The 25,689-nt window shown below is 37.3% G+C and overlaps 1 protein-coding gene across 2 annotated transcripts in view; it reads right to left on the bottom strand.

Annotated features, from left to right (window-relative positions):
• The window catches only part of LOC129367464 (neurocalcin-delta A), a 62,391-nt gene extending 38,141 nt beyond the window's left edge, over positions 1 to 24,250 (bottom strand). For both annotated transcript variants that reach the window (XM_055041896.1, XM_055041898.1), the window contains exons 1-3: positions 24,143 to 24,250; positions 21,212 to 21,325; positions 9,366 to 9,421 (exon numbers count right to left, since the gene is read on the bottom strand). The gene's annotated coding sequence lies outside the window, so the exon portion shown is untranslated. The remainder of the gene's footprint in view (positions 1 to 9,365; positions 9,422 to 21,211; positions 21,326 to 24,142) is intronic.
• Between the last annotated feature and the right edge of the window lie 1,439 nt (positions 24,251 to 25,689).

Genomic DNA, 25,689 nt, shown 5'->3' with positions numbered 1-25,689 from the left:
CAGTTTGAGACACTATTTTTTATACTAACGTTTGTGTCGCCACCATTTTCCTTATCTTTATTTGCCATTTGCACACATAGTAAGTCGGTTAAATGTCTACATTCATACATGTCTTGATGCTCAATTCAGATTTTTTTTGCCTGAAATCCTTTTTTTTTTGCGTGGTCGTTCATACCATTGATTAAACATGACTGCAACCAGACTTCTGTGTGAACAGTTTATGGCCCCAAAGCGACCCGCATGCGCAGAAGAAGAACACAGACATCTCACGGCAGTGCATTGTTTACACAAGTAATAATGGATTGATGTAAACGTTATTCAGCAATTGAAGCTGACAGTATCGACACAAGATCATAGTAGGATGAATGAAGTTAATGAAAAAAACAAAACAAAATCACACTGAGTAGTGGAGGTCTTTTGTGAAATTTTGGCTGCAGCTTCTGTAGAAAAGTCTGTTAGGATGCAAATTCGTAACGAAGAGTGGTAATGTGCTTCAGTGACACAGATTTCTTTCATAACTTCAGAAATTACATTTTCTGCCAATGTTTACATCCAGATTTTCAGCGTCTGGCTTCTTCTGGTTCAGACTTCTGACGGATGTCTCACTTTAATGACATAAACGTCAGAAATGCTTCATAGAAGTTCAGACTGCAAACGCTTTGAAAACTATTGGATGCGTATCTGATTTTCTTTGGGTTAAAAGATTGAGTTTTTCTTGGCAGATCTACATCTGCCATGATAAAGTGAGATATAGATCGCATTCGCCGTGTGAACGAAGCCTCAAGTCAGGGATCCAATTTTGCCCACTAAAAACAATAAAAACAGGGCAAAGCTTAAAATTTACACTTAAAAAGATGTAAAATAAACAAGAAAATAACACTTTCAAACTAGTTCACCTGATATTTTTGGGCAGGAAGCTCAAAGAAAACAAAATAGTAATATATAGGAATTACAAAAGAACAAAGACAAATATAAATAAAGGTGCGGAATATAATGGCATTTATGGTCCACGCCTAAATATGTTTTTGCAATTTTGAGGCAGTCATAGAGCTTAAATCTGATTCGCTAATATTTAATGCAATCCGAGCATATCTTTGCAATACTGATAGTACATATAATAGAACTGTGATATCTTTGCGAAAATTACAGCACAATCACAGCATGAAGGCTAAAACAATACAGAATTCCTGACTGATTAAATTTCTTTAAGAGGAACTTACATTGGCTAAAATCAGCGATTAGATATCTAACATAAATTGGTGCAACACTGGTAAAACTAAGTATATAAATTTTATTGAAGAGTCACATGGCACACAGTGATTCCTTTATTTTGTTTATTTGTTTAACCTATTTTGTTTATGGAGAGGGAGTGGTGGATAACTAAAGCTTGTACACTGGAGAAAAATGACAAATGTAAATGTTGAAGCAAACCACACAGATTACATAAAAAGCACTTCCATACAGTCGTGAGTGTGCGTGCGTTTGCATGTGTGTTAGGATGTAGGGTGGGTAACAGGCACAAGAAGGAATTCCTTCCTCAAAACGCTCAGGAAGTAGAAGCAAGGGCAGAAGTGAAAACAACTTTCCTTCCAAGGCAAAATCCATTGGAAGTTCTTCCTCTGGATGCTAAGAAAAACAATCGATGCACAATGGCTGAGTGTTTGAAACCTAAATAACTCCACTTCTGATAGTACTGTTACTAAAATCAGATGAAAGAATGGTAAAAGGATGGAATAAAAATAACCAATGAAGCCAGATCAAATGGTAACAAGGAATGCAGCCTACGCTGGGTGAGTTGCAAGGCTCTATCCGTCACACATGATTGATGCTGGGAAGTTAGATTGGAATGAAAAAAAGCAACATTTGTAGTAGAAAGCGGGGATTATATTCCCTACATCTGGATTTCAGGGATTAGGATGCAACAAATCATAAAACTGGATAATCAGCTACAGGGGACAAAAAGGCAACAACAGGGCAACAGGATCTGAGCAGCAGAATAATCAACGGACACACACACACATAGTCTTGTTTAGGTATCTTGTGGGGGCTTTCCATTGACTTCCATTCATTTTCTAAAGCCAAGTGCTAACCTTAACCATCACATACCTAACCCTGACCAAATGTCAATTCACACCTTAGCCCTACACCTAAACCCTAACCCAAAAACAACAATTCTCTTTATGGAGGCCAAGAAAATGTCCTCACAAGGAGCAGTGGTCCCCATAACAGAAATATATCCCCACAGGGATATAAGAACATGGTTCCCACACACAGATGCACACATATACGTGTGCTTGAGTTACATTTGATCTGTACTTCTATTGTGAATGTATTGTTGAACCTCTCTGCAGCCACCAGAGGTCCATAGCATCTGCTCTCATCTTTCATTCTACTTAACCCAATCCTTTTCTCTACTTAGCATCAGCAGACCTCAGTCCTCTTCACAGAAGGGAAACCTTCATTAGTTTCCTGACATAAACTCAACTAGGCCTTAATCCAAATAAATCGCATATAAACAGCATCGACAGGAAGATATACGGCACAGTGCGACAGTATGCTTTACTCAACCTAAACTTAATGTCTTAACCACAATTTTATGCAACAAAACTTTGCCTGAAGTCATCATGTCTCGTAACATTACAATGTCTGAAGAACCTCAAACACTGTAGAGTCGCCAAACATTAAGAGCGGAAAAGTCAAACTTCAGGCTTCGACACTGCAACATTTTAGATGTGTCTTTGGTTTAACACACCTGAATCAAACAGTTGAATTCCCACCTCGGCATGCAGTCAAGTTATTCAGTGTCCTGCTAATGACCTGATGACTCAGGTGTGTCGAAGCAGAGAGACGTCTAAAAGTCATAGGCAACTGTGAGACTGGAGTTTCCAACAGACAGTTGGACCCTGTGATTAAAAGGAACTAGTGGATCAACTCCAGAGTATTTCTGTCATCACTCACAAGTATAATTTGCAAAAGAAAACGCAAAGAGGAGACTGGTGTTGCACAATAAATGTGTAGCACTTTCCTGTGGATGCCAGTTATATACCCAGAAGCCATCAGAAACTTGGCTGGTAGCCTGGGGACTTCATTCAGCTCCCACATACCATATGGCTGCAAATATATCACAGCTTAATGCCACAATAAATCTGTGTGACTGCACTCTGCTTTATCCTACAGCAGCTGGAGTCAAAGGCACAAACAGCAGGCTGAACTCAGCTGATCTCAGAGCTTTCATCAGTGGAAGTGGTTAAATTCACAAATAACTGGGATGAGTAGACAAATCTCCTCCTGGTGTGTTATGTAACAGCAGCACAAGGGGTGGGCGAGCTGATGCACCTCGCTGAACAGGCTAATCCAACACACCACTCTGGGTGCCAACACGAGTGACGACAGCATCTTGGAGCTCTACGGTATTGTGTAATGTTATAGCCAGTTTAACAACACATGGATTTCTAACTTTAAAACAGTGCCCCCAAAGAAACAAATGCGGTAGGTTGAACAGAAGTTCAGGAGAAGAACATAAATGGAATTTCCTTTCAAGAAAATCATAAATAAACAGCATTCGCAAGAATGAAGAAAAGCAGCACCAAAGCATCTGTACAAAATACTTCTGTTATAACCCTGCAAACAGAAGTTGCTGCTGACCTACTCCTGGCCATTCATAAATCTGAAGTGCATAAGGTGATATATTGCAGACTTCAAATGCCGCTACAGGACAACAAATTAGCATAGACTTATTTCGTAACTGCAAAGAAAGTCCAACTGGATTTATTTGCTATTAGAAACATTGTCTTTTTCTATGTTGTCTTCCAGCATGGTGAGCAACATGCGAGCCACATGTTAAATACAGTATTACAAAAATTGGGGACGTTCACAATGAGCAGAAACATTAAAACTTGCCCCCTACTGGCAGCAACTGTGCCATCATTTCCAAAAAAGCAGCAAGGATCTAATGCTGCTGTCCATTTTATTATATTGTTTGATATGATGGCCTTTATGATTAATGGCACTGACTGACTGTTCTCCCTGATAGCGTAGATAAGATTGTGGATGTTAGCTTCTGTGGTAGTGCCAAGATGGTTTCCATTGTGTATTAAAACATTTTAGGGTATATTTGGTGTATGAACTATTAAATTAGGTAATTATAAGTATTTCAGAGGGGAATCATCTAATATTCGCCAAATCAAACTATTTGCAGGTGCTTTTGATTATTCACTGTTGTGATCCACTGAATTCAGCATGTCAAATTAATGTTGGAATAAACTCTGGAAATGGTTCGTCACCGTCTTATGGTTTAGAAACGGAAAAATCTAAAATTTTAACAGCTATGCCGTTTGTTGGAGGATCCTTCAATGCATAAATCAACTCATTCTTCCTTCAAAATGAAGAGTTTAAAACAGAAGTTCAACATAATGTCAAACTTAAAGAGTTCACCTTCATATCTGGAGCTCAAGATAGCAACATCCTCTAATCTGAACAAACTATGTGACACAATGACAGCAACCAGATAGCACTTCACCTGACAAATTTCACTTTGATGAAAAATAGCGTGGCATTTTAATTTGTCAAGGACTCGTCATGAAATCTTACGAGCCAGAATTAGATCAAAGTTTGATCTGACTAGATCTTAGTGAAGGTTTTCAGCTATGGACAAACTGAACAGTGTCATTAATTTCCTGACAGCCACGTTCAGTAATTCTCTTACATGAGGATGAGTCAGCCTTTGATGTGAATCCAGAATTGGGCGAAGAATATTATTTACATAACATTTGAATGTATCCCGTTAATAGTTAACAAGGTAGACAGTGAAGAAACAGGAAATTGGAGGGAAAAAAAACAACAAGAAAAAAAAAACAGGTTTGTTACACAAGCTGCAAACTGTCATAAGAGTTATTCAACAACATTACAGCCCACTCCTTCCCCAGTGATTCAATAACTATAAACAGAAGGCTAAAAAGACTGATGACCAGTCTGTCTTTTCCCATTTTCTTTTTCCTTTTGACAGATGGCCAGCTGGATGCAGTGACAGGATTAACCAGAGCCCACAGTCTCCGTCTTATCAGAGAGCAGCAGGTTGAGAATCAGGAGCAAAGGGAGATGCATCATCGCCTCGCCTATGAGTCACCCTGTGGTCCCCTGCTCTGTCTTACCCATGCACTTATAAGCAAACAATAGAGAACTATAGAGCTGGCAACACACATGCAAACACACTCCTACACCTGCATCTATAACGGTCAGACAGAAATAGAGTCATTGTCCCTGCGTGTTAAAGATTACATCCAGGGGTGGTGAGGATGGACAGATGTTGCTGCTTTGTCAAATGTCTAGCAGCTCAGCTGCTACTTTTACTGTCTTAGAGTTAGGATGTTTCAATTTGAAAAAGATGTCAGTGTAGGATATGTCTGTTAAAGATTGTGTAAGAAATGTGTCAAAAAAGATTAGATAATAAAATAAACTATAATGACAGTCTTCACACCAGCCCTGTTCAGTCTGCTTTAATCAAACTCTAGTCGGTTGGGCTGGAAAGTACAGTTCGCTTGGGGAAGTGTGAATGCTTAATCGAACTCTGATGTGGAACAGAGATGAAGAATATTCTTCATCTCTGTTCGGGTGAAGAATTTTCTTCATCTCTGTTCGGATGAAGAGAATTCTGTTAGGGTTCAATGCGTAGGGTTCTGCTGCTCCAAAAGCAGGAAGCAGACTACAGCCAGGGGCATTCTGGGTAAATATAGCCAAAGAAAATGCCTGAGTCTAGTACTGGTGGGAGAAATAGATTCTGGTCTTTTACCAGAGACAAAATAGGAAATACTACAACCGCTAAAATCTGACAGCACTCCATTTATATTCACATTCTCTGACGCACTCAAGTGTCTTCTTCAGGTATTTTTTTGTGGTTTCCTTCAGCGGATCTTGGTGCAGCGCTATGACAGGCTATAGAGAGAACAGGTTGCTTTAAGGATTTGGTTCATTTGATACAGTACAGTGTGAAAGCGAAGTGCACCAGCTGAAAATGGAACAAATGCTGCAATTTTGGCTCAGAGTCAAACCAAGTCTACTAAACTACCAGGTATGTAAACACTATTCCACCAGCACCATCATAATAAGATTTAAATGCCAGCTCTCTGAATAATCTTTTTGAAACACCTACAAATCTCTGCAGAGTCTCAGTTCTCAGTGTGTAACACCTGATTTACACCCGATCTACCTTTTTTCACTCAGTGAGCTGTGACTCAGAAAGCAGTTTGGTTCCCTCTTAACACCTCGTTAAAGTCCGGGGTTAAAAATCTATAAGTTACATTACACTATGTTTCAAGAAGCATGCACTGATGTGTTGTGCCAGTGATGCACTGAATTCACAACGGTTCTCACCTATTGTAACACTTCAACACAGCAACTAAAATGTTTCAAATAGTGTGTGGCTGTGAGCAGACACTGCTGTAATACAGAACGGAGAAAACACCCAAAGTAACATTTGAGGAAAAAAAAAAAGAAAGAACAAAAACAGTCACAATACAGGTTGTACTGATAAAGTTTGAGGTTGACATTATTTCAGCTGCCACACCAATGCCTATAAAATGTATAATAATTCTTACAAGTAAGGGTTGGCATTCATTGTATCATTTATCATAATAAATGATAAGATCTAGATTTATGAATTCCAATTTAATGATGTTTTAAAAAATTCTAAAACTGTCAGGATAGGTATTTTTATTTTTTTTATTTTATATTTTACAATTTATCTTCATTGTTTGTTTAGTAAAGGTGTATCAATAAATATTAAGGAATGTGAAAATTTGATTAAATGCAATGAGTTACAAATGGAAATGTTTTTCAAGAGAAATACTTGTGTGTTTATAATTCTTGTGCCATGTAGTCACAGCTATAGTCACCTTTAAAAAAGGAATAAATAACTCTCATCATCATGTTTGTTATCACAAAATATCATCATCAAACAAAATATCATGATCAAACTTTGAGCCTATTCAAATTTAAATTCAAATTAAAAAATACTGGATTGACCCCAAAGGGAAATTAAATGTTGTTGTAACTCATATCAATACAGGTTCTTCAAAGAGTTATTCTTCAAAATCAACTTGCTCCATCTGCAAATAAACACAAAGTGCTAACATATTTAGGAACAAGTGTTGTATACAAAAAAGACAACAATTAAAAATGATAAATTCCTTTAAATGATCAGAAGTGGGGATGTAAAAAATGACTGATTTGTACCGATTCAAACAGGTGAGTGAATGATGTGCGTCATCTCCCAAGCAGTCATGTTTTCATGTAAAATCGTCATCCAATCTGGCCAGAGACTTCACAGACATCCTGGGTGACTTCATGTGTGAGTGACAGTCTGGCCTTTTTACATGCAGCGGACAAGCAGCAGCTGCGAGTTGCTCCCAATGTGTGGAGCTATGGCTACGAGAACATATGCATCAAAGAGCAAAGGATGTTCTAGCCATCTATCTCTTTTAATGTTTGCAATATAAACAGACACATAAACAGAGACATATTTGGTTCTGACTTATGAGTGTGTGCGTGACGGCGTGTGTGTGTGTGTGTGTGTGACTGTGTGTAACAGTTTATGTTTGGTGAGATCTGGGAGCCTGGGAACTGAGTGGAAATCACACTGGGTTCTTCTGGCTCAAAGCAGCGTCATGGGAAACAACAATGCCCAAGGTCAACTGTAGACCATCCAACAGCTTGATGGTCCATTACACACCTTGAGCAAACTTCACACTTATCTGTAGGTTTAAACTTTATTTGTGATACAAAAGGACACAGTAAAAAAAGATAATAATCTGATTATCCGTAAATATGACCAGGGCATTATAATTGCAAATTATCTGCCTCAAGGCTACGTTAAATTATGTTTTACAATTTTGTATGCTTTGTTCCGGCCGGATGATTATTTGTGATGCGTAACATTCTCTGTGCATTTCTGTAGATGAATGCTAAGTGCTACTACCAGCTATGGAGGAAGACAGTGAGGGACAAGAAGTTCCATCAAGAAAGCGATAAAAAGTGTCAAAAGTGTGGGATCCTTTTAAACTAAAGAGAAAAGACAGAACAACTCAGTGCATATTCTACAAAATGGAACTGACGTTTCACAAGAACAGGTCTTTGATGCTGCAGGAAACATCCACTACATGCATCGAGCTCGTTTGTGACAGATGTCTTTTTTTGTTTCTTTTGCAGAAGATGTTAACTTTTATTTGAGACTGTTTATACAGAATCTGGCAGATTATGCATGTTCAGGGAAATACTTTTTGGCAAGCACAGCACTTGTTCAAAAAGAGTAATACTTCAAACTTGCAACTGAAAGGCAATGTAATACAAAAGGCACAGTTTACTAAACCTCTATTTGGGTTTGGTTTTTCATTTTAATTTGATTTCAAATCTGTTTTTACAATTCAAGAAAAATGATTTTTATGCTTCAAACTTGAGACTAAAAGTGAAGTTTCAAGCGTTTTGCATTTTAAGACGTAAAATGTTTTCTTACTAAACAAAGGAACTGAATTGCTTCTTTTTTTTTTTTACTAGCATTTTTTCTTTCATGTATTTCTTTTACCAGCTTATTTAGCTACTACAGAACAGGAACATTTTTAAAAATTCACTTATTGGATTAATTGTCAGAATAAGAAATAGATTATGTGATTATAAAAATAATTGTTTACAACAACCCTACTAAAAATAACTTAAGAGACAGAGGATTTTAACAGATGTTGAACTCAAGATTTAGTGTTGGCATTTATATTACCGTACGTCAGCTGTTTTTATTTAGGTCAGTAGGGTCAGTAGAAAGACACAATTCCGGTCAGTGCATCAGCTTTTCTCCATAATGCTCGCTTCAAATACAGAAACTGAATCGGGTCATCACTCTAAAATTGCATAACAGTACTGATATCCTTCTTATTGACCCTGAGCCTTGTGTCCTGTTTACACCTGGCACCAACATCTGTCCTGGGTGATCCGACTGCAGCAAGACCAATTATTATAACTGGACTGTGGAAGCAGGAGTACAACTGGAGAGGATATGAAAACTCCATGCAGAAAGACCCCATCCCAGATTCAATCTCAGGATCTTCTAACAACAATCAGGATCATGAAATCCTGTTAATAAAGCTATCCCATTTATTTAAGATACTTATGTATTGTTGTTCTTTTGTAAAGAACATCTAAGGGACTTTTTACCAACTTAATGTGCGTGACTGCAGAGTCACTACATAGCACTGGTAAGCAGAAGAATTGTAGTGTTGCTCAACAGTTTTTTTTTTTTTTTTACTTATTCAGCAGTGAAAAAGAAAATAATTTATGAGGGTAAAAGAAATGACAGAGGTATAATAGTTTGGTGTACAAACCTGTCTTCTTCTTGGCTTACAGCAGAACCACTACCTTTCCCGCCTCACACTTAGACCTGAGGGAAAACAGAACACAACCAAGAAGTTAAACAAGTTTAAAAGTTTAAAATTCATGCTGATAACTAATGGTTAGTTGAGTGGGACTGGTAAAAAAAAAAACAAAACATTAAGGTTCTTCTGTGTTTTATTAGTTTAAAAGTATCTATTTTAAATGACTGAAATCAAGAAAGCCCTGACTTAAATAAGTGTTGAGAACCCGGAAGAAAAGAAGACATGAGGGTAAATGGTTTCAGGTTATTGTTACTCTTTTACCACTAAATGAGCTCACTTAAGAGTAATTATCACAGAGTAATTGCTTGGGTTGTAAAAACAAAGTGCCATCCTGGTGCTGTCAGCATGTCTTTGTCTGATGAAGATTACGTCTAAGACATAAAGGAGAGCGCTTTGAGCTCAACACTCTGTCGCCGTGAGTGGCCTGTAGCGCTGATGGAGCTAATACAGACAGCTCATCAGAGTATCCGCCGTACTAAACATGGTAGCAGTGTTTTGGGTACCAAGTTGAAAAACAAAGAGTGAAAGAGAAAGGAAAGGTTGATGGAAACAATAAAATTTGGTTTTTGCTAATTTATGCAAAGATTGTTGTCTTTGCTGAAAAAGAAATGATCTCATAAAGGGGAGATGGAAGAACATTTACTGAATAATTTCTGACATAGCAAACTGAACATACCAAACGTCCAGCATGGAGATGACGACTGGATGGAAACATTGCTACAGTTGGCCGCTAACAATCCTGAAATTAGCTTCCTCTTCATAGCTTCTTAAAAGTGCTAAATTAAAACGCTGTTAAAGTTGATTCAAGGAGTCAGGACTGCATCAGATAATCACCTGATCATATTTAATTACTCTCAGTTGCACTCTTCTTGGAATCTGAATATGCTCTTTGTAGTAACTGCAGCATAATGTTTTTTCCCTTAATGTACTGGGTTTTATTTCTTACTTTGAATTATTGCATTTTACTTTTTGGTGCATGCAGGTGCACCTGAACTTTCCACCTGAGGGAATTTTATTCTGATAATTAAATTTCATTTGTGATTAATTGAATCTTTACTTGTGAAACAGAAAAATAAAGGTAAATCTTGTTTTTTTAAGACAAATCTTATAAAAATCTTGTATTGTCTTAATTTCTGAGCTTCCTCTGTCGTTTTATGCCAAACATGATAACTGGTTCCGCTACATGATGCCTTCAATCTGCATCTGAAGCATCCTCCTATAAGAAGAATGCATCAGTGAACAGTAATAGAGCAGCCCTCTCCTATGTTTCTGCCACCTGAGGAACAAAACAGGTCTTGAATGTTTTGTCCTTTTTCCTCTCCTGGTTCTCTTACATAACCCAACTCTTTAGACCCAGCACAGCTTGCTAATAGCAATCTCTGCAGGGACATTGACAATCCGCCTTCTGTGAATTACACGGTTTGCCATAACACTGCCAAAGAAGAAATTGTGAGTAGGCTGCTTTTTTTTTCCAAACATGGCTACTACACCTGTCACAATAAATCAATTAATTACATTATAAATCAAAATTAATAAAATTTTTATTTGCATTATTTCTCATTTTTCATCTAGTTTTACCAAAAACTAGATGATGAAATTCTTCAGTCTGATGATTAATATATCGCCCTTTGTTTGAAGAACAATTTTGTCATTTCACTTGTTTTCTGTTATTTATTTTTTAGTATTTATAATGTCTTCCAGTTCCAGCATTAAATGTTCAGTAGAATTGAAAGTTTATCAATATTTGAGAATGTGTTCTTGCATTATCATAGCATTACATTATGCTTCTTGAAAGTGGTCTTAAAACAACGTTATTGTTTGTCACAATAACTTCTGGGATAATTCATTATCCAAAAAAATTTGTTTTTGTGATAGGTGTAAACATGACATATGATCAAGAGACAAGATCATGTGTCATGATGACATGTCCATGCATTGCATGAACTAAAAATCTTAGAATCTAAATTTCTTGCTTTGTCAAATGTAGCTTACTGATCACAATGTGTTTTGTGCATTTGCAACCAGGGCAGAAAATGTTGTGGTCAACATTCTGGGCAGCGGTGGTAGGAGTTTGTATCCACATCGAAAGGACCTGGTTGAGATGGGTTGGGGATTTGATCAGGAATCAACCCATCTCCAAAGAAGATGTCCTTGGAGGCAGACCCAGAACTCAAAGGCATGAATATCTAACTTTTATACCAAGTACCCAAAATATTACCACGCAAGCATCTAAATACTGTATAATATGCAATATTTAGTCAATTCACTCAGTTCACTCAGTGATTTCAAAATAGGAGTGACTAACATTGATAATGGCATCAAAATATCAGGGTATCTTGCTTAAAGTACTTTCTACTCTGATTATGCGAGACATTTCACAAGCTCTTGCTGTGTCCTACTTAATGAATGACAAACCATAAAACTATTTTAAATTTTAATTCAATTAAAAAATACTTTATTGATCCCAAAGGGAAATTAAATGTCCTTGTAACTCATTAACTGAAAGTCTTCAGACACAAATACCACTTCTAACATGTCTGGTCTTTTGGAATTAGTAAAAGTTATTGTCCCTCTCCTTATTTTGCTGAACGTAAATAAAACAACACACATTTCTGATACTGTGAAAATATTAAGAGAACATACAAGAACGCATAAGTCACTACGAAGAAGCCTCACAAGTATTTCAATAGGCTTTTCAAAGGCTCAGTTATTGCTTTCAGGTGTGTAGAGCTGTGTCAGTTAGCTTAAAACCATAAATACTGATATAGCACAAAGTGATACTGAAATGGACGTTAATTTTGATAAAGTGGGCAACCCTTATTCGAGAGAATCTGTATTCCTAGCCATGTTTATATGAGATATTCTGAGTTACATTCCCTACCTTGCACCATGCAGAGAGAAAACCAGGAAGAGTGTAAAATCAAACATACCACAGTAATGACTGCTTTAATCCGCTGATGCTCCAAAAACATCAAGAGCTATAAGAGCTGGTTTAGGTAAACAGGTTTTTTTTTATAGTCCCATGAGTGAAAACAGAACATCTTCAGATAAAAGCAGAATGTATGACTGTAGACACCACAGACTGTCCCAAGTGTGACCATATTTCACACACCATTTGCGACTAAAGCAAACATTAATACTTGAGGAGTTGGCCCGTGTAACGACCATACATGGAATGCAACTTTTGGCTCAATAACAAAATCACTCAGAGAAAAAAAAGGGAAAAGCAGCACACAGCAACTAAAATTAGATCTAAAAATCCATGATGGAGGCCAGTGTTGTTTTCCAGACTTTGGTCTTAATGCCATTACATCATCTCAAAGCCATTTTAGTAAGCCATAAAAAACAGCTATCTACAGTGGCCATTTCACCACTTTGTAATTTACTCTAGTTCATATTTTTTTTGTAGAAATTACAGTGTGTTGTTTTTTGATTTCTAAAAGCCACTAAAGAAGTGGTGCGATTCCCTGTGGAGACATATGGTTTCAGTCTGAGCACAGCAGTGAAAGCAAAGACATAAAGGAAATAAATGCACTGAGACACTGACAAGCACAGAGTTTGGAGAGCTCATGTTGTGTTTGAACAAAATGTCACACCAGGGAAACCACAGCCTTTTACTGGCACCATGGCAACGTGTTCGGTGCGTGTTGGAGGTAAAGCGAAAGCTGCGGAATCAGGTGTGAAAGCTGCAACACGAGATCATTTGCACAGAGAACGAGCAAACGTTAAAAAGCTCTTCCAGCGTGTGCAAGTGTATGCATTCATGCATTATATGAGACGTCGTGAGCAGGAAGACCGAGTAATGACCAGGATTGAAATGGAAGAGGGACTCTACTACTGCCGAAATGAGGAAGATAACACTAAACATTAAATGAACAGCAGAACCGCAGATTATATAACTGAAGAGATTAAACTAGTGCTCCTCTTTTCTGGGTATTTTCTCTTGAACATTGTCACTTTCTTTTCCTGCCTATTTCTGTAGCATGAAAGTCAAGGATCATTCAGGGCTGCTGTGTGGAAAAATGACTCCAGACATGAAAATTAGGCATATGACTGGTACATTTTATGAAAATGAAGGACAAATTGCTGACCAATAAGCAAATCCCTTCTGCCAACCTATGCAGCTGCCATACAAGGGAGATTCTTCCCTTAGGGACATTGTTTCAGACACATTCTTCACGCCTCTGACTCAAAGGACAGAATTCACACATCAAATCTCTCAAACATTCCCTAAAGATGTTTTGAACAAAGTCTGACCGGTGCAATGTGAGCTCTGCCGCCATCAGTTAAGTGACCTGTCTGTTTTACTAAATATCAAACACAACATCAGCTTTGGTGGGCACATTAGAATAAGCCGTCACTGCTCTTTTGAAGCGATGACTTAAGTCTGGTTGCTATATAGTAATGGTGAGTGGGATGCCACAGCCATGGATGCCTCTTAAAATGGTGTTAAAAACAACATAATGCACTGAGAGGCGAACAGAGAAAGACGTAACAATGTCTTTATAATCTCCTTGGACACCGGCCCAGGCAGAGTGGGTGTCTGGACAACACACGCTTGCTTGCGCATTCGCTCATCTGCTCCAGAAAACTGGGCTGAAGCCGCAACGTGTTGCCTTCTATGTTCGCTGTGGTTACCTCCCACATCTAGCCCCTCCACCCACCCACCCCCCGTCATTCTCTGTTGCTCCCTTTCTCGTGGCTGTTGTGGTTTGGATCCGACTCATTACAAAACTGGCATTTCAAAAATGTCACATCCTACCTCTCCTTTGCTGCACGCTGAACTTTTTCTGGTTTTGGTTGAGTTATAGCCATTAAATTCGAGGTATTTTTGGAAGGCGTTTATGTGACACAAAGTAGTGTGTAATGGAAAAGGATACATGTTTTCAATTTTGCTTTTTACAAATAAAAATGTGTGTCAAAAGCATAAAAATGCATTATGTTCCCTTGAGTAAGCACTGGGTTAAACCCAATGTACTATAAGCCTGGTAGGCCACCAGGCTTTTCTTGCTCCCCCACCAGGATAACTGTTGTTTTTTTATACACCAGTAACAGTGATACCAAAGACAACTAGAAGAAGAAGTAGCACAAAGTATGGATTCAGTTGTTGGACAAGTTGTTTGAAGCTTGGTTTCCTTTTTTCCATTAAAATGTATAAGTAAGTAATTTTCTTTTTGGTGCAGTTATTGTGATTCTGGTCATTTCAGCATTATATTTTCTTTGATAGACAAACAGAATCAAAATAGGTGGTTGTCATAGTTACAGTTTGACCAATTTTTATAAGTTTGTCAGGTTTAAGCAAACACAGCGGTTCAAATGTAAATTGTCACCTTCTTAATGTGACATATTACCTGATGAAATCGGTTGTCAAACCAGAAAACACCAGGAGATTTTTTTGTGACATGTTTATGCTTTTGAATTATATGAATAACTGGTCGCACAAACAATAAGTCGTCATCACATCACTCCCTCGAGTTGCAAAGCTAGCTTAAACTTAGTTTATGCTTGCTACATGTCAGATGAATCAAACTGCAGACTTAAAAAATTCTAAATAATTCAATTTGTGAGGAGTCACTCACACTGTATTCTCCTCAATGTAGCGTCAGTAGTCACAAAACCAAGTAGGCTACAACAAGTACTTTTGTGGGTTATTTTTACAGTAGAAGTAGTGCCTTTAACTAAGTCTTAATTAAAGTAAATGGTACTGAACATTTTACCGAATAAAACATGGATGGAAACATAATGTGGAGCTCATATTGTTTGACACTGACGGTCAAATTCTGTATTTTGATCTAATGACATGGAAGAATGGTAAGAGACAGACTTGAGTTATTAAAGCCAGCTGGAGAGTACAGCTGACATTTTGAAGAGCCAGTGAGCAATGTTGTTTTTTAAGCATCCAGACAGATGGGTGCTAAATCAAAGATGATTTCTCGCAGTAAATATGATGAAAAAGCCCTCAGAGTGTAACTGTAAACTCTTCAGACCTAAACCATATGGATCCAAAGAAGAGTCACATTTGTGCCGCCTACACACAGCAGTGTGATTAGGAAACGATAAGTCTGTGGTCCAAAAAAAAAAGTTGTTGAGATTGCGGGTACCAACGCTATTACAATGTGCAGTGCCGCATCATAAAGACAAACACATGTTCTCAATAAATGGCTTCAAGTTCTCTCCAGTTTATAACAAAAAATATGTCAAGGTTGATTATTGTTTGAGCGAGTTGTGGAGCACCCAACACTTTGAATACAAAGAAAAAAGCAGATTGGAGAAGAACTCTACCAGACTCTCAGTACAAATCAGTAACAGCGGGAAGGACCGTATTGAAAATCAGAAAATCCTACACAATGCAGCCTTTGAACTCCAATCTGTCGTCTTGTTTAAAGTCATCTATGATCTAACATATGACAGATTGACAGTGGATTGCCACGACTTTTCACGGGTCAGAGAATGGCATGAGACCAATCACAAAGCCAGGAGTCAGCGAGCAGTCATCTGCAATCTGAAAGCGTATTTTTACACACATTACTTCACATGGGCCAGACAATGATAATATAATTATAAACTTCCTATGAGATTTTCAGTAAAAAAAAAAGAAAAAGAAAATTTTTCATTTGCATATAATGAAGCCTGATAAGAAGTCCTTCACTTTTCCTGCATAAGTGTGACATTAACTGCATGTCCACTGACCATTATTACAATATTTCATTAACAGCCCAGTAAACATAAAGTTCATTAACTGAAGCACCAAAGTGGAAATGTAACTTAGGTAACTTAGTGAACAAGTGTTTAAAATATTTCAATTTAGTTGAAAAACATCTTAGGATAAAATAAATGAAATGAAAAGAAGGTCTAAATTAGAAGTGCAAATATCAAGTCATTTTTTAAAGAAGAGTTTTGCAAAATTAGCAAAGGGATTGTTAAATTTGATCATCTGGTTTGATGATCTGCTTCCTGCTGGCTGCCCATGAAAGTCGACAGAGAGAGGGACACTTGAGCAGTGTATTAATAAAAGCATGTTCTTTAGCATTTTCCGATCTCAAATGGGGACTGGGGTTATTTCAGACTAAACCAAAATAAGTTTAGTGTGAATTAACTTCAGAGAGTATTAAATAGAAAGGTGTGAGTCTTTTTATGTCGTATGTAATTTCTGTTTTCAAGTGTATCTGCATCATGCAACACCTTAAAGTCTTGTGTACGTCTCAGTACTTCTTTCCTGATCAACTCTTCCTCACCCTTCTTTTAGTTTCAATGTGGTCACTGCAACACCTTGACTGTTTTTGCAAACCACCGTACTTCAGGATGTGTTTGTACTATATCGTTCTCTCAAGCTCAACATTTCCACTTTTGTGGTCCAAAAGTCTTATTTTATAATTTTTTATCTGATGCAACATGACAGTCCTTAGCTGGGATGTTAGTTGTTTTTTTTTGTTTTTTTTTAAGAGAAGCAGCAGTTATACTGCAAACGGTCATACTGCAAACCAAGGCGTGTAAAGTGCTAAGCAGCTTCAGAGTATTTGTGTCTGTCCTCAGGTTGAACTAGCCTGGATGTCAGTTTCTGTACAAACAGTTTGTGAATGGTGTTGAGGTGATGTCACACAAAGGGACTTAACTGACATAAAATTGCTAATCCACATGACTTAATGTAATGCTGGCCCACTCTGTGAAGTTATAGCAGTTTCAACTCTTCCGTTAAAACTGTGTTTATCTGTTCTTGTGTTTATCTGTGTTTCATTGTTCTTCAAGAAATGCATTTTTGAGGTCAGACACTGATGTTGGACAATGTTGATGTTGGTTCAAAGTCTCTGCACCAAGCCAATAGATAGTTATGTCATACAATAGCTTATTATATTTAAATACATAATACAAAACGGTTAAGCTCTGGAACGGAATCATAATTACTTCTAACTATATATTTTCTCATTTTTGTGGCATTTAGAAAATAGAAATATATTTTGGTAATTTTAAGTGACCTTAACCTTAATTTGATTTCTTTTTTACATATGGTAAAAAATCAAGAAAATATGGGTCAATCGTACCCAATGCCATCAATATTTGACTACTATCACAATTAAATATTTTTCTTTAGCATTGTTTCTCATCTGTTTCTCGATGAGAAAAGTCGGAACAACTTGCCAGAGCAGAAACGGAGGGAGAAAATAAACAAATAAAAAATAAAAATACCAATTTCTTATTGTGATTTTTCATTTTGTTCAAGTCATGAAAACACCTTGTGCTTCCAGAGGTTTTAAAATGGTAATATTTATATTTTAATTTAACTTTTTAACAGTGTAAATTGGAGCTCTTTTAAGGGCTGCCGGAAACCCACAGCTGATTAACTTTTTTCGCTATTCACGCGCTTTAATTTTTGCCAGTGAAATTAAAGTTTGAAAGAGACACATTGTGACTTAACATTTCTGTAAACTGACCGCAGCACAGGTCAGTTTACTTCTCCTACGGCCAGCGCAGATAACTTTTGCAGTTTGGGTAAATGCTAGAAGGAAAGGGAACTTCTCCAGATTACAACAAGTAGTATAGATACTTTAGCTGCAAGAGAGAACAGCAGTCTTTATCTAAATACTGAGATAAAGACGTACACAAGACTTTAAGGTGTTGCATGATGCAGATACACTTGAAAACAGAAACTTACAAACGACATAAAAAGACTCACACCTTTCTATTTAATACTCTCTGAAGTTAATTCACACTAAACTTATTTTGGTTTAGTCTGAAATAACCCCAGTCCCCATTTGAGATCGGAAAATGCTAAAGAACATGCTTTTATTAATACACCGCTCAAGTGTCCCTCTCTCTGTTGACTTTCATGGGCAGCCAGCAGGAAGCAGATCATCAAACCAGATGATCAAATTTAACAATCCCTTTGCTAATTTTGCAAAACTCTTCTTGAAAAAATGACTTGATATTTGCACTTCTAATTTAGACCTTCTTTTCATTTCATTTATTTTATCCTAAGATGTTTTTCAACTAAATTGAAGTATTTTAAACACTTGTTCACTAAGTTACCTGTGTTCTGCTTCAGTTAATGAACTTTATGTTTACTGGGCTGTTAATGAAATATTGTAATAATGGTCAGTGGACATGCAGTTAAGTCTAATTGGACATCTTGAAGTCAGCAGGCGTACATCCATACTTCGGAGATGACAACGTCCAACAGAAAAGATATCAGTGGAAAGAAAACTCCAGGATGAGTTATATGACTGCTGGCATTTATGTCTGCAAGGATATTTTTCAGTTTCTCGTTGGGAGAGCTTTAGAATTTTTATTGTTTTTAGAAACATATTATATTACAGAGCATGCCACAGGCACGCAGATCTGGGCCTTCCTGCACTGACTAACTGCACCTATTAACTGTAATACCTAAGAAAAAAAAATTATTCTTCTAGCTGAAAGAAACCATAACATGTTTTATGTCTTAATATCTTTTACTTCCACAGTATTGTGACAATCACGAACAACCTAATATTTTTGAAAGGTTCTTCACCCTGAAACATAGGAGTCGAGACTGTTATTGAGAGAAGTTTTGTTTTTCTTTTTTACAACTTTGCTTGCTTATAATGTTCTGTACACACTGCAACAGCTACTATTATTTTTATTTCATTTAAAATGATATTTATTTAATTGGTGAATAAAGACAATAACAGAAAGGGGTGGAGGTATGAGCGCAGGAAGTCAAGGTTCATGGCTGGTTTTCATCATGTGTCAGCGGCGCAGATTCAGGCTTCGGATAAGAACAGTCACAGTACGCTCCTGGGTTAATGTTTATGGTGAAGCGTTGTTTACTGTTGCTATAATTGTTATATCTAATGGTGCAGAAGGAGATTGTGCTTTTGGAAATCTTTTAGACTACTTCGGGTTGTTAGACAGGTTCTGTTTCTGTAATAACTTCTTAACTTTGCTGGTTAGATGGTAAAGCATGTTGGTGGCAATCAAAATTAAATAAAAAAAAACATGTCTAATTACAGTTTATTCATTATTTAACAATTGAGGGGGAAGCAATATTTGGATATTGGTTTGAATCACACTTGCTCTTAAAAAATCAAATTAATTATTAACATTTTAAAACAGTTAAAATAAAATCTGTCTGAATGCAAATACTTTTTAAAGGAACTGTGTCTTCACCCGGCATTAAACTATAATATTGTAACAGCTCTGTTAATGTAAAGGCTGCAGGGTGTGGCATGCGAGGTCTTTTAAGAGAAGCTGAGGGGAGCCCTGCTTGTTTTCAGAGTAAAGCTCTCATCACTTTATACATGGGAAACAACAGGCTGACAAATGATGATCGCGTTTGATCCAAACCACAAACCCACAGGGGTGTGAAGCAGAACAGAGCCACAAGACAACAACTCCACAGCTCTCTGAACCACAAAATGAAGGTGTTATTTGACAGCTCTGTGACTCGACAAGGATCTATAATGAAGTTTGATCACACAAAAAGTTGGATGAGCAGCTTCAGGAATGTCTTCAAGTTTCAGATTTTATTCTTGGATTTCTTTGCTGCTTGTTCCGCCCACATTCTTTCATCTCGTGACGTTAACATCAAAAAGGAGCACGCCAACAAATACTGTCATGACAAATAATAAAAAAATCTGTAATCTGTGTCTGTAATTAGATTCACAAATATTCTTGTGGGAGCAGAAGACTGCAGCATAGCTGCATCCTTGGTTTCAATGAAAAATGCAAACAATCCAGGCTATCTATCCTGGGAAAACTGGAAGACAAATGTTGAAAGCATTTCCCACACTAAGGCTGTGTGAGATAAGGAATATGAGCTTTCGAATAAAACAAGCAAGACAACTTCTAGGCATATTGCAGAAAAGATTGAGTGGTTCAATTCTGCTGCAGTGCAGGTTTAGTTCTGTAACTAAAGGTACATGTTTTATACCGAGGTTGAGACAAGCTTATACCTCAAAGGCTCTGTGCTATTGGTAAGAAAAGCTAATGACTATTTATTATGGGCTTCAGTGGCAGTACGATATGTTCAGTATTGAACAGGATGACTCACACACCGTTATCAAGAAGAGATTTTTTTTTAAAACCACATAAATGTGGAATTCAGACTGAGTAAACTTCATCTTTCTAAGACTTGTTGACATATGATTGTAGATTTCAAATATTTTGTTCTAAATCTCAAAAAATATTGTTAGTTTCACCCACAGATGCACAGACTTATTGGCCAGCCGCTTTATTGGTGCCGCGTTGCTTAATTTTAGGAGATCGGTGATTGGTCGATACTTACATGTGAAGCCGATCTGATCCACTGACCTTATATATCTAAGGAAAGGTCTAAACATCAACCTGTCCTCTTCTGCTCTGCTGTGAGAGGTTTGGCTGACTGACAGATCACCAGGTCAGGTCTGCACATTTGTAGTTAATAACAGTCACTACACTGTTACCAACTCAGCAACTTTCTTTCAGACACAAAAACAATACAAATGTTGGTGGAGTGACGAGATGTGTGTGGGAACTTACATGTTTCATGCTGTATAAGAAACGAATAAAAATATGTTTTTAACATCTTTGTTAAAACCATCTATATCCTGACAGTAGAATACGAGATAGATTATCCGTGAAAAAGATCAAACTGTTCTGCCTCCTTTCTGTGTTCCTACAGCTATCTGAAGAAATGCACCACTCCCTGTCAGAAACAACCAATCAGAGCCAGCAGGAGGGTCTTAGTGCTGTCAATCACTCCCATGTATGTGCTATTAAGCTAGTCACAAGACCTTTGGCATAATTCTCATTCTGAAATCCACGGATGTGGTTCTGTTGCTTACCAGTTGACATTTGTGGACATCTGCTGAATAAGTCTGCGCTTCCAGGCTGCAGGAGAACCCTTTCTGGAAGTCCTCACTTCACGGTCAAGAACTGTCTGTGAACGCTGACCACACCTGAGACAAAATATATATGAAAACATTCTAAATGGGAATGGATCAATTTACAAGTAAAATTGTTCTCTATGTCTCCTCACTTCCATGTGACCTAAGGATAGCATGCAAATAATGATGCAAATGATACAAAACCATTATTATTACACACATTCTATCTTCATGCCATCGAGACATTTTATGAAAGTTAAAACTGCTTACATCTGAGTGGATTTTATTTGTGTTATGGAAAACTACATGAGTTAAAGACAAAATCAATGAATCATAAGAATCATGGAAGACTTGGTATTCATCAACAGTAAAATTTCTACTACTGAATACATTGCCTCAGCTGTAGAGTTATCATGAAGATGAGCTGCACTGCCCTGATGATATTAATAAGAGCTGTTCATCATTGATAACTGATTATGTCTGTTTCAACAGTCTGATGATGTGCAGCTTGTTTTACATCTAACGGGAAAGAAGTTACATAAGCTGCTGCGCATGTCCACACTAAAGAGTTTACCCTTGTTCATTCCTGTTATTTACAGTTGAAACCAGAAGTTTACATGCACTAAATAAAAACACACCACATTTTTTCTCAGTCTGAAGTTAAAGCAGATCAACATTCTTACTCGTTTGGAAGATTGGGAATCGTATGATTATGAGAAACCCACCTTATCCACCAATCATATCCAATTCTACAAAGGTCTGAAAATCAGCCACTGTCCTCTTTTTGCTCTGCTGAGACACAGACCCGCCCACCAGATCACGTCTGTGAATGAGCGGTTAACAATAGTCGCTCACTTCTGTCAATTTTAGCAACTTTTCAGACAAAAAAAAAAAAGAAAAGACACACTGACATCATGGGTCAATGTGTCATTATAAATATATATTCAAATCTGACAGAGAAACATCACAACAATGTAGCTGCAATTACATTTAAAGGTGGTTCTACGGACATTTAACTCAGAAAGGCTCAAAGTAAAAAAACGGCACACACTTCAGATTATTATTTGGAAGAATTTCTGATAACCATGTCTAATTATTTAATTAGCAAGCAAAGGTCAGTGGACAAACGGATGGACATCTTGTAAATTTACTACAAGATGTTGCAAATTTAACTACTTTAGCATTATATGAAACATAGGCAGACTTTACTCTCATTCAGCTCCAGTTTTAAAATGTACACATTGAGTGAAATTTCATTGTAATGCTCTGATAAATATGGGATATTTGTCTCAATGTAAATCTGCACAAAACTGCATTTTTAAGCAGTTCTCAGAATTTAAAAATGACTTGATTGAGTAATATTTTCTTAAGTGCCATCTTTTTTTAGCTGAGAAGTGCTAAAGTTGCACAGTGAGTGGGACACTTATGAAGCTGACCTGTCAGTGCTCTCTGGTGGAGAAACTAATACGATGAGGATGTTTTATCAAACATACCTTAACATATCTATGTTTTCAGAACTTTCCTTCTATGAGTATAAAATCAAAAAAATAACACAGCCAACCAATATTTCCATTAGTGGAGATCCCAGTAAATTCATCTCAACTTAAGGCAGAGAGAAAAGCTCAACGAATCTGTAAAATAAAATCTCTGAGCTCAATCTGTGGGCCTTGCTTAGCCTCATAAAAGTACAACTCCACGACAAGATGCTACAGAACAAGTCTGGCTTGTGTCCAAGAGTTCCAAGGAAATAGTCTGTTGTCTCTAAAACAGAATATGGCAGCATGACTTTGATTTGTAAAGTTGCACCTGAGTGATTTCCAAAACTTCTGGAGAAAGTATTTTGAACTAAAGTAGAGATTTTGGGCCTTAATCCAAAGGCCAAAGCATGTCATGTCATGTCACAGTGACAGTGACATGGCAGTCAGTGCCACAAGGAACTGACTGGCTCTGAATAAAAAAAAAATCTGACAAGGTCTATCTGAATAGTACGACATCTCGGTATGTTGTAAAGAAAAATGAAATGAAATGTCTGCAATGAAGTGAGAGACTGACTAAAAACTAATGAGTGTCTAACAAGTTTTCTCTGCTACAGACAGTTTTAAAGGGCGCTGAGAGACATAGAAAGTATCTCAACAATTAGTATTACAGCATGTGAAGTATATAAAGTACTTACTGACACATTGAATATTCTTTGCATCACAGTCAGTCTGGAAAGTCATTTCTATTAGGGGAACTGTTTGGATTATGTAAATTAAACATGGGATAATGTTCGGTGTTTGAAGACTTTTTTTTCTAAAGCCAAGTGAAAGGCTTTATGCAAACAGAACAGCCGTTTCAGAAATAGAAATCAGAAGAACGTGTCTCTGTTCAGTTTGATACGTGAACATTGTGAACGTTCTCTTCACTCAGCCAAAGCTGTTCTGAACTTTCGATCTTAGAGAACAGGGTTGTAAATCCACTCTGCCTGCTTATGCTGCAACAGAACGCAATAGCAACAGCAGCATGTTGACAAGCAGCATGTTGACAACAGCAGCATGGTCTGTGTAAGAACAGCGGAGCCATATCGAGGGAACCATCCAGTCTCCAGCATCCAAGTTCCTAATCAGAAAACTGTAATTAGCTTAGCAAGCTAATGTGTTAATGGTTTTATGAACGTTATTCACGTTCACACGGAACGTTAAAAACTTTGTTGCACCGGACATGCTGCATAAAAACAATGTAATGGAAACTAAGAAAAATGTCTGAGGCTGTTTTTGTTTTCATCAATGAAGTAAGAACTCGTTTACTTCATTTTGCTAACTCTTTTTGCTGTATTAACACTGAGAAACAGAAACACGTCTAAACGCTGGATAAACGCATCTCCCTGCCGTCCTCGGACAGGTGACTTACCACTCAGAAGACAAACGTGTCCCTCTTCTCCCACCGCTGGCTCGGGACCTCTGCAGACTGAAACGAGGCTACACATGTGTCCACAAGTGTCAGTGTTTTTGGAGTTAGTTAGAGCCAACACATCGTTTAGAGGATGTTCTGCTTGTGAGAAAAAAAGGGTTCTTCTTCCGGTCCGACGGGTTGCGTCCGTTTTAAATTATTTGGGCTCTTGCTGAGCCTGAAAGTAACAAGAACCATAGTTTTATGCGTTCCGTTCAAGTACTACTCTTTTACATGTAATATGTATAAGTTACGACCATGTAAAATCTCTGGCATTCAGAAAAAAAACGGAGTGAGACCTCCTTGGGTTTTGCTCTTACTTTCCCTTTGCCGTGTTGTATCTATAGTTGTACTCGATTGCCATCTAGTGGACGATTGAGATATAGACGATAACTAAACACGAATTTTATTTGTGAATCATTTGAAATATTACAATTAATAAGAAAATTTCATTTTTCTTAAAAGCCTCAATATTTACAGTAAAAAGTGAAGAGAAATGCAATTTTTGTAAAGTGTGTTTTAATAGGGAAAGAATGATGTAAAGGTGAACAGGTATGGTTGGCTCAATTAGTGCCCAAATAACCTTCATTAAACATCTTCAGCATCAAATGAAAGCAATGCATTTCTTTTTAGTTTATTCGCAGTTTGACAATAATTTTCCTGAACAAAGTGTTTTTAGCTTCTTAATAATCAATATTTTGCAACCAGACGGCTTCTTTGTGTCATTGAATTCAACTCAGTTCTGTTGAACTCAGTTCAAGATTTCTTCATTCATAAAGCACTAACTCACAACAAATATCACCCACGTGCAGGTAAGAGGACGTGTTTCCTACTGAAACGTACACTCATCTGCCTCTTTATGAGGTAAGCTGTCAAATTGGATGGGAAAGCATGAGTAGCTTCTAAAACTAAGGATTCAACATGGCATTGTGCCTAACAAGTGGCCAGTAAGTGTGTAATCAAATCAATCTGGCGTAACCCAAAACATATACATAGTAATTTGATATTACAAAGCCCAGTTCAGTCCTGATCTGTCCCTCAGACTATAAAGACTTCATATAAAGTGTTTATTGAGGTTTATTTTTGGAGTGCCTTATTTGGCTAAGTGTCAAATGGTAACAAAATTGAGATGTGAGCTTAGCTGCAGACAGGAATCTATTTAAAATCTCTTCAGCCAACAGGCACCTCTTTGGTTTTATGACAGGGAAACACAGGCTGGTTGTACATGACAACCTTTGAAAGATTGCTTTGGCATCAGGAGAAGTTGGATCTCTTGGTTTTATTGAGATCCATAAAACAGGCACTGAGTTGTTTCTCTTTTCTGTTCCAGAGCTATCTCAGTTTTTCACACGCCTGTCTGCTTTTCCAATTCCACCAGGTGGCGATGGACTCACGTACAATCTGAAGGCCTCCCTCTTAAATCTAATTAGCAAAAAGATTTGACGTATTTATTTTTTTTTGTCTCCAAACCTTGGTTTCCTCATCACCTTGTTTTTATCAGCTGCACA

The sequence above is a fragment of the Poeciliopsis prolifica genome, unplaced genomic scaffold, assembly GCF_027474105.1.
Source record: "Poeciliopsis prolifica strain line A6 unplaced genomic scaffold, Auburn_PproV2 SCAFFOLD017, whole genome shotgun sequence".
NCBI lineage: Eukaryota > Metazoa > Chordata > Actinopteri > Cyprinodontiformes > Poeciliidae > Poeciliopsis > Poeciliopsis prolifica.
Note: the sequence above shows the minus strand (reverse complement) of the source record. Positions and strands in the feature narration are given on the sequence as shown.